Here is an 11,256-nt window from a genome sequence, read left to right on the forward strand (position 1 = left end):
CACCCAGTCCTCCTCAATCTTTGACTCCAAGAACCTAAATTAATTTATAGCCATGCTTTTCACCACAGATACAGATCGGTATGCCCCAGGTTGCTCCACATAGCCAAGTACAGGATTTTCAGAGTATTGACTGTGTTGTAATGACAGCGCTTAGAGCAGATGAGAAGCTGGCTGTGCTGCGGAAAGAGAGGGAGGTGAGGCCGACACACTGAGACTCGGGACTGGCCGGGAATCCAGCAGCTTCAATTTGACAGGCTTGATTTGATTTGGTGTGTGCGAGGCAGTGGTCTCCACAAAACTGCACTGAGATGCAATTCACAGAGGCGATACGGCCCAGCCCGGACTGCTTTATGTCAAAGTTCTGGGGAGAATATAGAAGTCTGAAAAGCCTTTGTAAAGTCTCCTCAGCTTTATAAGACATCCTTGAGAATTTTAGACTTTTATAACTTTGCCTGTATCATCACTTGTGCCCCCAAACTTGGTAAGACACGAATACAGAAGACAGATCTGAAATGTGTCTTTAAAAGTCTTGTTTCTGCTTTGTTCATTTAAAAAGACTGTGTCTTGGTATCAGACACTGAACAACAGCACTCCTGGTTTCATTTCCTGGAGAAGGTGAAACACAGCTTCCAACACAGAGCACTGCCAATCATAACTGGTCTGATGCCGTCCTGCTGCAAGCCAAAGAGAAGATTGCAGATAGTAGAGAGAGGAGATTGGAGACCAAGGTGTGAGGAACAGCATGTTTAGTTGTAACAGAGGCTTGTGGGGTGTGTTGTATTTCTCTGCAATGCTCTCACTTGCCAGAACACTTGATGATGAGCCAACACTGTTATTTTGCCAAAAAAAGTTTTTTATGCTAGAGTCTTGTAAAGTGCCTGACTAAAAAAATTGCAGCATTCTCATTGTTCAGGTGACATGAACTACTCACAGAGCAGTAATCCTGACGATGTGCTTACTGCTCCTGGAAAATTCAATCAAACTAACCTTAAGAAGGTTATGTCTAACTCCCATCAACATATTGGCTGCGCCATAAGGGCAATAAACACTCTGGATCACTGCTATGCTATTCAAAAATGGCTACAGAGCCAAATTGCTACACACCTTCGGGAAACCAATTTGGGAATCTGAGGATAGCGAAGGAATGGCTTGCTGTATTTTGCCTCTGATGGCTTACCTTGACATTCCAACATGTTCTAATCGAAATTCATCACATATTGCTGCTTTATAAAGGACTTCTACGTCTGTATATTACACTCCTTCTGCATTTGCTATTTACGTTCTGGGATGCTACTACCATGATGTCAACACAAGCACACTGTGGGATTAAACTGCATGTTGTTATGTTTAGGCAACAAAAGCACATGGCAACCAACGCCGGGATGTCAACAAACACAATGCTGGCGTGGATGGTTAGGTTTAGGCAAAAGAGGCAGTAGGTAAGGTGTAGATAAAAAACATCACATTCAGACGGGAAGCAAAGATCAGACTCCCACACAAAAGTCTGGGGTTTGTTGGAACCACCTGTAGCCCCTCCCGTCTGCCCCATAGACACCCTCACACTTACCTCATGTTACATTGTTACTGGCAGTGTTTTAATCTGACACAACCCTGCAACATATCATGTGGAGGTGACAGGTTCCGTCCAGCCACGTTCTCAAGTGACGCTGCCCGTCCGCATATGATGCTGCCGTGGCAGGTGCCATCCGCTGGCGTATAATAACAAATGGTTCTGTCCAGCAGCATTCTCAGGTGAAGCCGTCCAGTGCTATTTGATGACTTCAGAATGAGAACAGGCTACTCTTATTCTTACCCTTACCCTAACCACTCCCACACCTAATGAGGGCAACTAGTCAATCACAGGGAGAGTAGTGCAGGTCAGTCCTTTGCTATCCTAGGATTTGCAAAACTGCGTTTGGGAAGAGTGACCACCGTGGGGCAATCTTACTGATCGGTCGAAATATGTAAAAAACAAAAAACTATGACGTCTGCCTCCAGTGAAAAGAGAGCTGTTTAGGTCAGTCAGAGGCCACTTTACAGTCTGCACAACATGATGCATTGTGGAGCACATGCAAGGACACCACCGTTGACACCAATGACATCAATGCACTCACTGATTCTACGGTATGTTTAATTTAAAAAAACAACAAAAGAAACTCCTCCCAAAACTATAGTCAATTAATTCCACTGCCAGAAACCATGGATTACCAGAACAACCAGGGAAGCTGTAAAAATTAATCTAATCTAAACTAAAAATTAGTATTGCAGTCTAAAAACATGAACAATCAAAGCAGCAGCCTACAATGTTAGAGGAGCTTTAAAAGAGCCAAAAAGGACTATAGGAAGAAAATGGAACAGAAGAATAAAAAAAGCATGTGGCAAGGTCGAAGAACTGTGACAGATTATGAGGAAGTAGAGGACCTGACCCACTGGTGTCGGGACAACTGCCTACTCTTGAATGTCAGAAAGACGTAGCAGTTGATAGTGGAGTTTTGGAAGAAGCAGGGAAGGAACTACGCCCCCATTAAAATTAGTGTGTCCTTGGTGGAAAGGGTGGACAGTTTCAAGTATTTCAGTGTCCACATCACTGAGGGCCTGACCTGGGCGCTGCATACTGACTGAGTGGTGAGAAAGGCAAGGCACACACTCTTTCACTTCAGAGGGAAATTCTGGTTATCCCCTCAATACTGAGAAATATCTAATCCTGCACCATTGAGAACCTCCCGATGGGGAACATTACAGCCCGGTACAGAAACAACATCAATTCAAGGTGGACTATTGCATTCAATGTTTCTGTGTGCCTGAATAAGAGAACTGATGCAAATATTTGAAAGTGATGCAATAGTTACTTTACCTATTACCTAGTATCTATTTGCTTATATATGCAGTAATTTGAAAAGTAGTCCAGTTACTTTTGACTATTAACTGTTGACTATTTTTCAGTAACTTTGACCCGTCCTGCCTAAAGGACATTTATGCAATGGGTGCTGTAAGAATACGGCTAGGGGAATCATTAGGGATCCCTACCAACAGGGTAGTCCTTTTTTCACCCTGTTGAGGTTTGGAAGAAGGTGCCCAGATACAGCAGGTCAGTGCTTAGAGGCTCAGGAAGAGCCTCCACCCTCAGGCCTAAGGAGCCTAAATGAACACTGCCTAAAGCTTCAGTGCTTTCTTCACCAATGTGCTGAGCAGGATTGTGACCAGGAAACGCTTAGATCTATCATACCGTGTGCAGTTTTCTCCATCAGTCAAACCAATATCCTCTAGTACTATAGATGGCTGTTTATGAAAAGCTCATGTCTACAGATTTTTTTTCAGTTTCTCCACCTGTCTGCATCCATGTAGCTAGTAAATGTCGGTTGTGAATGGACAAGTGTAAACCTGTGTCATGGGACCCTGCAAAGGGGCGTGTGTCATGGTGTGATGTCCTTTTGTGTTTACGAACAATGTGTCAAGCATATAACAAGCATTTGACTTCTTAACCCTGCCCCCTAAAATCATACACAGATATGTATTACTACACTCTTGATAGACAAATCAAAGGAACTTATGGAATTACATTCACTGAATATTTACCCTAAATGATTTCTTGTGACAAATTTGATTGATCTTTTTCATTGATTTATTCTAGACTTGTTTGCATGTCAACAATAAGATGTCACAGCTTCTTACTAATTTAATTTAGCAGTTTTTCTGGCTTTCATTTTGGCATAAATGAAGCAAAGCTGAGTGTGAAAACACTGTATATGTTTATTTGGCATATGAGAAGAAAAATCACTCCCCCTCACTTCTGATGGTATCAGCAGGCACACGCATCTACATGCAATCCATGTCCACTTTTGCCACTCCATTTTCTATTTGTCCAAGTAAATCACTTTCAAGATTGCTATCTCATTGAAACGCAATTTTTTGTTGTTGCCAGCCAACAGTAAAGCACCAGTGAAGGTCCACAGAGAGCTGCATTTTCTCTGTAGAAAATGACATTCATATACTTTCTATTTGTCTGATTCATTCTCAGCCTCGTACCTATTTTAACACTATTTGTACTTCACACCTTATTGCTTTGTCATTTAGAACAAAGCATCTTCAGCAATGTTAAACAGCATGTGATAACAGTTTTTCTCATAGTTTTGAGGTTACAGTCCCAAAGTAAAATGTGTTTAATCTGATCAAAATGCAACACAATATGTTTTGTGATATGAGCACAAAATGTTTCTTGAAATACATTAACTCCTACTTACTCTTACTGGCATCTAGGCAGCCACTCGATTAGGACCAGAACATGGTAAAGGGGAGTTAAAAGCTTCGCTCATATTTAAAGTAACGGTAATAATTATTTGCCTTTGCCATGTGGTCTAAAAACTCCATTGAATGCCAATGAAAATATTAAATCATTATCTTTTTGCACAGTTTTTATGCCTCCGCGCCGTCTGGTTGTCCGTCCATCTGGTTTTCAACCTTTTGGCTCATTCTCTTGAATGCGATTTCTCGAGCACTCCTTAAATTTAGCACATACATCCACTTGGACTCAATGATGAACTGATTAGTTTTTAGTGGTCATAGCTCACAGGTCAAGGTCACTATGACCTTGCATCTGTCTTATTCTTGTAAACAGGATATCTCATAAACAACGTGAGGGATTTTTTTTCAAATTTGACACAAACATTCACTTGGGCGCAACAATGAGCTAATTAAAATTTAGTGTTCAAAGGTCGTGGTCACTGTGACCTTGCATCTATCTCATTTTTGTGAACGCAATATCTGAAGATGGCCAAGAGGGGAGAGATGTCCACTTGGACTCAAGAATGAACTGATTAAAATCTGGTGGTCGAAGGTTAAAGGTCAAAGTTGCAGTGACCTCATAAAGCATGATTTTGCGGCATCACTCAAGAATTCATACGCCCAGATATCACACAGATGTCTGCTTGGATATACAGTAATGATGAATTTCGGACATTTTATATCTAACAGATCAAAGGTGAACTGTGACATCTTAATGTTGTTCAAAAACATTTTTCTGGCCTTTGCTCAACATCATAACTCAGTAACAGAAGGGGCGACATTTGATCAGGTACTGAATTAGTGACTCTAATCTTGGGTGTCCACCTGGAAACTGTTGTGATTGCACAGATCTTCAGTGCTGCCGGGGGGAAGACGTGTGTGAAGCATCCATGTTTTCACAGATATGGATGTAAACTGTTAGTGCAACTTGACTGCTACAAAGAGGCGTACAACTGTATGGCTGTTATTCTATTTAAAAATGTCATAGGTTTCCTGTCTATTACAGTTCAAATGTCTCTCCATGCTACAGATGGAGCAGAACACAGCTTGATCTCTGGAGGCTAACTGTACTTCCTCATTCCAGGTGTTACTATCAAAAGAATATCAAGATTATTTAGTGCAACACTGTTAACAACAACTAAATGAAGAGTCCTCCTGCAGGCTAAAATAATTGCCACATAAGCTGTGAATGAATAGTGATGGCCTTTTTCTAGCCTCTAAAACTCAGTGGAAGCCACTTGGGAGTCGTAATGACCACAAAACCAAGTGCTAATCAATGTGTGAACCACCTCCCGGTGGGTTTTCATCAAGATGCACGTTAACATAATTGGAATGTTAACACCAAATAACTACACTAAAGAGGCAACTTTACTCTGTAGCATTTTAATATGAGTAAATTATCTGTTCGCTTCTCTTTACTGCCTGCTGATATGCTGCAACATAATAATGCGATTGTAAACCTTGAACCATTATATTGTCTGTTTTAACCTTCCTGGGGGAAAAAAAATCCTCAAGCACACAGGAAGTGATGTGTTTAACATTTGCAGCTTTATAGAAAGCCTGGAGCAAGGTCTTCGACTTCATCAGGTCTATTTATTTAGCACCTTTCTGGCATTACAAAGCGCTTATTGAATGTTGTCTGTAATAGCTGCATATTACAAAAACCTATTATTTATTAATATTCTCATTTACAGGAGAGATTGAACAGACTTTGAAATGCCTCAACACCCCCAGATTTTGATTTAGAGAGAAAGAAAAGCATGCTGTACAAAAGTCAAACTCAATTTCACATACAAACCGCAGAGATCATTGTAGTTACCATGCTGGCTGTCAGCTGTGTGATTTCCAGCAAGCACACAGCAAAAACACCTCATCAAAGCATTACTGAAATACCGTAAAGTAACTTGATGCTTTCAAATGAAGGTTAAAAAGTAATATGTATTGCATTACGTTTGAAGTTACTTGCCCAACACCGTTCACTATTGACATTACACTGACACTGAAAAGGGGGTGCCAAATTTGCTTGTCTAGAGTGCCAAATGTGCTAGGTAAATATGCAATAAATCCCAAAGGAATGATTTTTAAGACTGTCCAAAAAGTTTTAGTTGCTTAAACTTCCCCAAACCTTTTTTCACAGCACAGCCAAAATGAACCGTCTTGTAGGTATGTGGACTTGCTGAAATCTTCCCTCTGTTACCAGTGGTAATATGTCACCATAGCAACATTAGCAAGGCAGCTATGAACTGAGCTCCAGTCCGTGTGAACTTTGATCTCTTCAAACCTTGAAAAGTCTCCTGCAGCAGAGTCATGTGAAAGTGCAGCCAAAAAAACAAAATGCATGCACTCACAGAAACAAGTCTGGAGTGGGCTGTTAGCAGTGGGAGTGAACGTACATTATGTTAAAGGCGAGATAACATTCAAAAACCGGGTCCAAGATGGTGTTGGAGTATGTAAGTATATGATGCAATGTTCATGTTCATTCCAACAATGGTTTACCATTTTCATAATCCGTCGAGGTACAGATTTAGCCGCTTGCAGGGACCGAAATGTTTCTCAAAACTACTTTAGAAGGCAAATGTGTATGAAGTCATCGACCACTTTGAAGAACTTGTATGTTTTCTCGGTCTCTGCAGCATCCAATCGATTTTCCCGCAACTCTTCTTCACCCTTGATTCTTTATTATTCTTGTTCTCCATACATACAGCTCATCTGCCTACCTCTTTGAAGTCGCCTCGCTGCTTTGTGGTTTTCACGCTATCGATCCAGAATCAAATCCACACAGATGTGAGCGCTGCGAGAGACAGTCTTCTTCTCTCACCACTGTAAGCTCGGTCCAGAGAAAGGACCGGCTTTGCACTGTTTCAGAGGAGACTTCAAATACGCTGTCATTCCTCCAGACAGCCAGTATATATATATATATATATATATATATATATATATATATATATATATATATATATATATATATATATATATATATTAAGATAGAGAGAATAAAGTCTGACTGAAACTCATAACTTGTCAAAAAGCATACAGTGAGGATGAGGATGAATGTGACACCAGCTATAAAACTAACTGTGGGAGTGTGGCCTTAAACACAAACACTTCAGCATAAATCGCCACAGATATATTTCAGCGAGTTTGTCTGTTCGCAAAATGCCAACTCCCTTCTTCAGCCATTGTTTATCAATTTTTATGGCTCATTTTGGTGCTCTCTGGGCCTCTCTTATGCCGACACAACCTCAATCAATTCTGTTTGTCGGCCCCGACACGGCAGCAAATCCCCCCTCAGGCAACACAAAAACCACCTGACAGCTCGCATTACAGTGAAATTGTGCCGGCCACTTCTCGGACATGGAGTTTGAAGGAATAAGCAGTTGATTATCGCTTGTGAAAACGCTTTTCTTTCAGCTTTCTTATCAGTGTTGGAGGATGACCTTCAGAGCTGTGTGGCGGGAGGGGGGAGCCATCAGAATAAATTACAGGCTGCTGCCCTTGTCAACGAAGTCCTGCTGGTGGTTGTGAGGGGGGTGTGTGATTCTCTTTCAATATCTCTCACACACACACACTTCTTAGAAAATAACACACAGCACTGAAGGCTACAAATATTACTGTAAGCAAGGTAGGCACATACTACATGTAAATGAGTCAGAATAAAAAATTACATGTATAGATTAACTCATAAAAAAGCTGAATATATCACTCAGAAAAGACACGTGAATCTATGCTGTGATTTATTGCCATAGAGGTTCGACAAAGGCAGAATAAGCAGGGAAAAAAACTTCAGAGTGATTACTCAGCCCGCTCCAGCCCTCTGACACGCAGGTCCGGTCTATCATCCATTGCACAGAGGAGCCAAGGCCCAGCCCATCTCTCTGACCTCCAACCTTTCCTTTCATAACTCACCCACTTCTCACTCACTGTCTGTCACCTCCACATCGCACACTCACATCCATTCTCTCTGAAAGCTTTTCTTTTTTCCCTCTGTCTTCTCCTCTCAGAGTGCTCCTGAGCCCAAGAGAGGATGGGCACATTTTAAAGAGCAATAACTAAGATTTTTACTGGCCTCCAGAGCGCTGAATGACCGCCATCCATCTGCGGGGGAGACAACAGTGTTGTTGATCAATACCAATGACTCGAAGATCACTTCGCCCGGTGCTGACATTTCTCACTTCCCAAACGTTATGCTCCGTTTTGGAATCTAATCACATATTTTTTCTACGAGGAGCTGGCAAGACGAGATGTTTCAGTTACCGAGTGCTGAAAAGCTGCGAAAGAAGCCAGAAATTGGAGCACTTTTTAACATTGACATCATGATTAATATCTTCATTAGATATTTTTGTTGGATCTCTGAGAGGGAGCCCTAAAAATTCAGTCCTGGGATGACCTGAGGGCAGCCACATCCATAAAAAAAAGAGCTGATTTATATCACTGAGACAGAGGTTGGGTGAGGGCAGGTGAAGGTGGGAATTACAAGTGACAAGTTAGTTAATGCATGCTCTTTGCTTCAACATATCTTAGGTACTAAAGCATGGTTGCGTTTATACACCCGATTAAGGAGATATAAAGATTGTGGTCTATTAAAACAGTTAAAAATTGACTTGGAGCACAATAAGGAAGTTTTGTTTTTTCTTTTTTCCCCAGAAATAATAATAGGCCTTATAATAATAAAAAAGATTTAGGTCTTATAATCTGACATTCTGTTCATACTTATACTTGAATAAATATACTTTGTTCCAATACACCACTGTTAACTTAAATATACACATTTAACCCTTTTAAATCTGGAGCGACACCCCTTTTCTTGTGCTTCTTTCAGATGACTTTCACAAGTGTTTAACCTTTTTGAACCCTGAGCAAATTGGCACAATTTCTCTCAACAAGAAGGGCAAAGGGCAATGAGCAACTTGGTTAGCAATGTTCCACAAACTGACAAAATGATTTTTAAAAAGCTAGGGAGAAATGTCTAGGGAAAAAAGAAAAAGCTAGGCGGTAACTATATAATGACAAGAATTATATATTTAAAATTATGTTACAAAATGATTATAATATTTAATGACTTTTTGCAGATCATTCCTTTTTTTACTTTCTTTTTTTCTTCTTTTTTCCAAATTTTCGCGTAATTTTCTTGTTGGGGGGTTTTACTGTTGCTCATTGCCTTCTCTCCATGCTTTTGACAGACAGCAAGCTAATTTGCACATTTCAAATGGTTAACACTTCCATTTCAAATCAACACATTTTTTAAGGATAGCCTTTGTAAGGTATTCTGTTCTTGATATCAATCACTAACATTAAGGTCTACTAATACTTTCATCATCACAATTCAGCATTAATCTGGCAAGTTAAAACATGTTTTTAAGGTTAAATAAGGTGCATTGTAAAAGTTTCAAAGTAGAGCTTGTTTATCCAAAAAAAAAAAACAAAAAAAAACTTGATGAAGGATCCCCAAGGAACCTGTACTAATGTCCGGGCTAAGCCCCCAGTCCACAAGCTTTCCCTCTCCTTCCTCCGTTTTTGTTCTCCTCATGTGTCATTGTCTCATACTTCCTGTTTTATTTTGATACTTATCTCTTGTCTCGTTTCAGGTGCTCCGTTTCCTGCCCTTGTGTGTTTCCCTCCTGTGTCATTACCTGCCTCGCCTTGATGTGTTGCACCTGTGAGTATTTAGTCTCTTTGTTCTCTTCCCTCTTTGACAGTCCGTCTTGTGAGTTTTCCATGAGTCTTAGTTTTTTGACAGTTTCTGTTTTTTTTTCCCCCTGCTTTAGCCTACTGATTTTGTACCTCTGCCTTGCTGACTGATCTCCTGCGTACCTACCTAGTTTTCTTTTAAAGGACCTGTTTGAACTTTTACCGCCTTGTCTCAGTCAATGGTTCAGTGTCATAAACTAAACGTCTTTGTGCCTAGATCTAATGATAAGCAGTATTTAGTGTGTGAACCCAGCTTGGCCAGAGCAAACTAATTAAAAATAACATTTAAATGAAATCAAAAAGGAGAAGATAGAATTTGCTAATTTGCTTATACTGTATTCTCTTATTGTTTCTTGTTTGATATGTTTCTTCGCTAAATTGGTTATTTGTGTTGATTTCTCATTAGCTCTTTTTCTTGTTAGTAGAAATGAAAAAGCAATTATTTTGGGGGTGGGTTGCGTAGGGTGCTGAATGTGCCGACACTGTGCACACAAACAATCCACCCACAGCATCAGCAGTACAAAAACATGGTTCTGTTTTCACGTAAAACTTTGTCATTGAAGGTGATCCATTCTGCAATTACATCTCCCACCGAACAAACTTAATTTTTAAACAAATTAGTACTACATAAACATAATTTTCACAAGACAGAGAGAAAATAAATTCGATAGTACAACCTGTCATCCATCTACATCTAATGTGTATATACCTTATCCGAATGGAAACACTTGAAGGCTGGGTGGGATGAACTGTTGTCATAAAAAGGGATGAGATGCAATAATTTTTTAAACTACAATACAGTCACACACTTTCTGGCAGTCTCTCCTCAAAGTCATTCTTGGTGTTGCACTTGGTTTAGTTTAGCACATAAAAAGCGACAGAGTGATGAATGAAAAAGGAGAGCTTTGAGAGAGAAACCCTGCTTAATGCCTCACCTCTGTGCACCTGGCTAATTGCTGAATGACGTGGGCATGATTGTCGGTTTTGGACTGTTTGAAAAAAAAAAATTGGAGATTTCACACGCTGTTTTACAATTCAACACGGATTTTACTTGAGTCCAAGAGATTACTCAGAAACCACATCCCGAAACATACTGCTCTTTGATGGCTGATAGCCAAGTAATTAGAAACACCATTAGCTGTTTTAATAAAAAAGCTAATAAGATTCAACATTACAGCATTGCAGTTTCCAGTGGTGGTAATACCTTACAATATGATACACAAAATTGTATCTAGAACCTGCTGCTAGACTAAACTGTGGTCTTTAACATTTATCACAACTGAACTT

The 11,256-nt window shown here is 40.1% G+C and overlaps 1 long non-coding RNA gene across 1 annotated transcript in view; it reads left to right on the plus strand.

Annotated features, from left to right (window-relative positions):
* LOC148187723 (uncharacterized) overlaps window positions 1-9,937 on the plus strand; it is a 139,536-nt gene extending 129,599 nt beyond the window's left edge. Inside the window, exon 4 of the long non-coding RNA XR_015778495.1 lies at window positions 9,867-9,937. This is a non-coding gene — a long non-coding RNA (uncharacterized LOC148187723). The remainder of the gene's footprint in view (window positions 1-9,866) is intronic.
* The last annotated feature ends 1,319 nt before the right edge of the window (window positions 9,938-11,256 follow it).

This window comes from Plectropomus leopardus, chromosome 13, assembly GCF_026936395.1.
Source record: "Plectropomus leopardus strain MGB_pleo_1.0 chromosome 13, ASM2693639v1, whole genome shotgun sequence".
Classification (NCBI taxonomy): Eukaryota; Metazoa; Chordata; class Actinopteri; order Perciformes; family Serranidae; genus Plectropomus; species Plectropomus leopardus.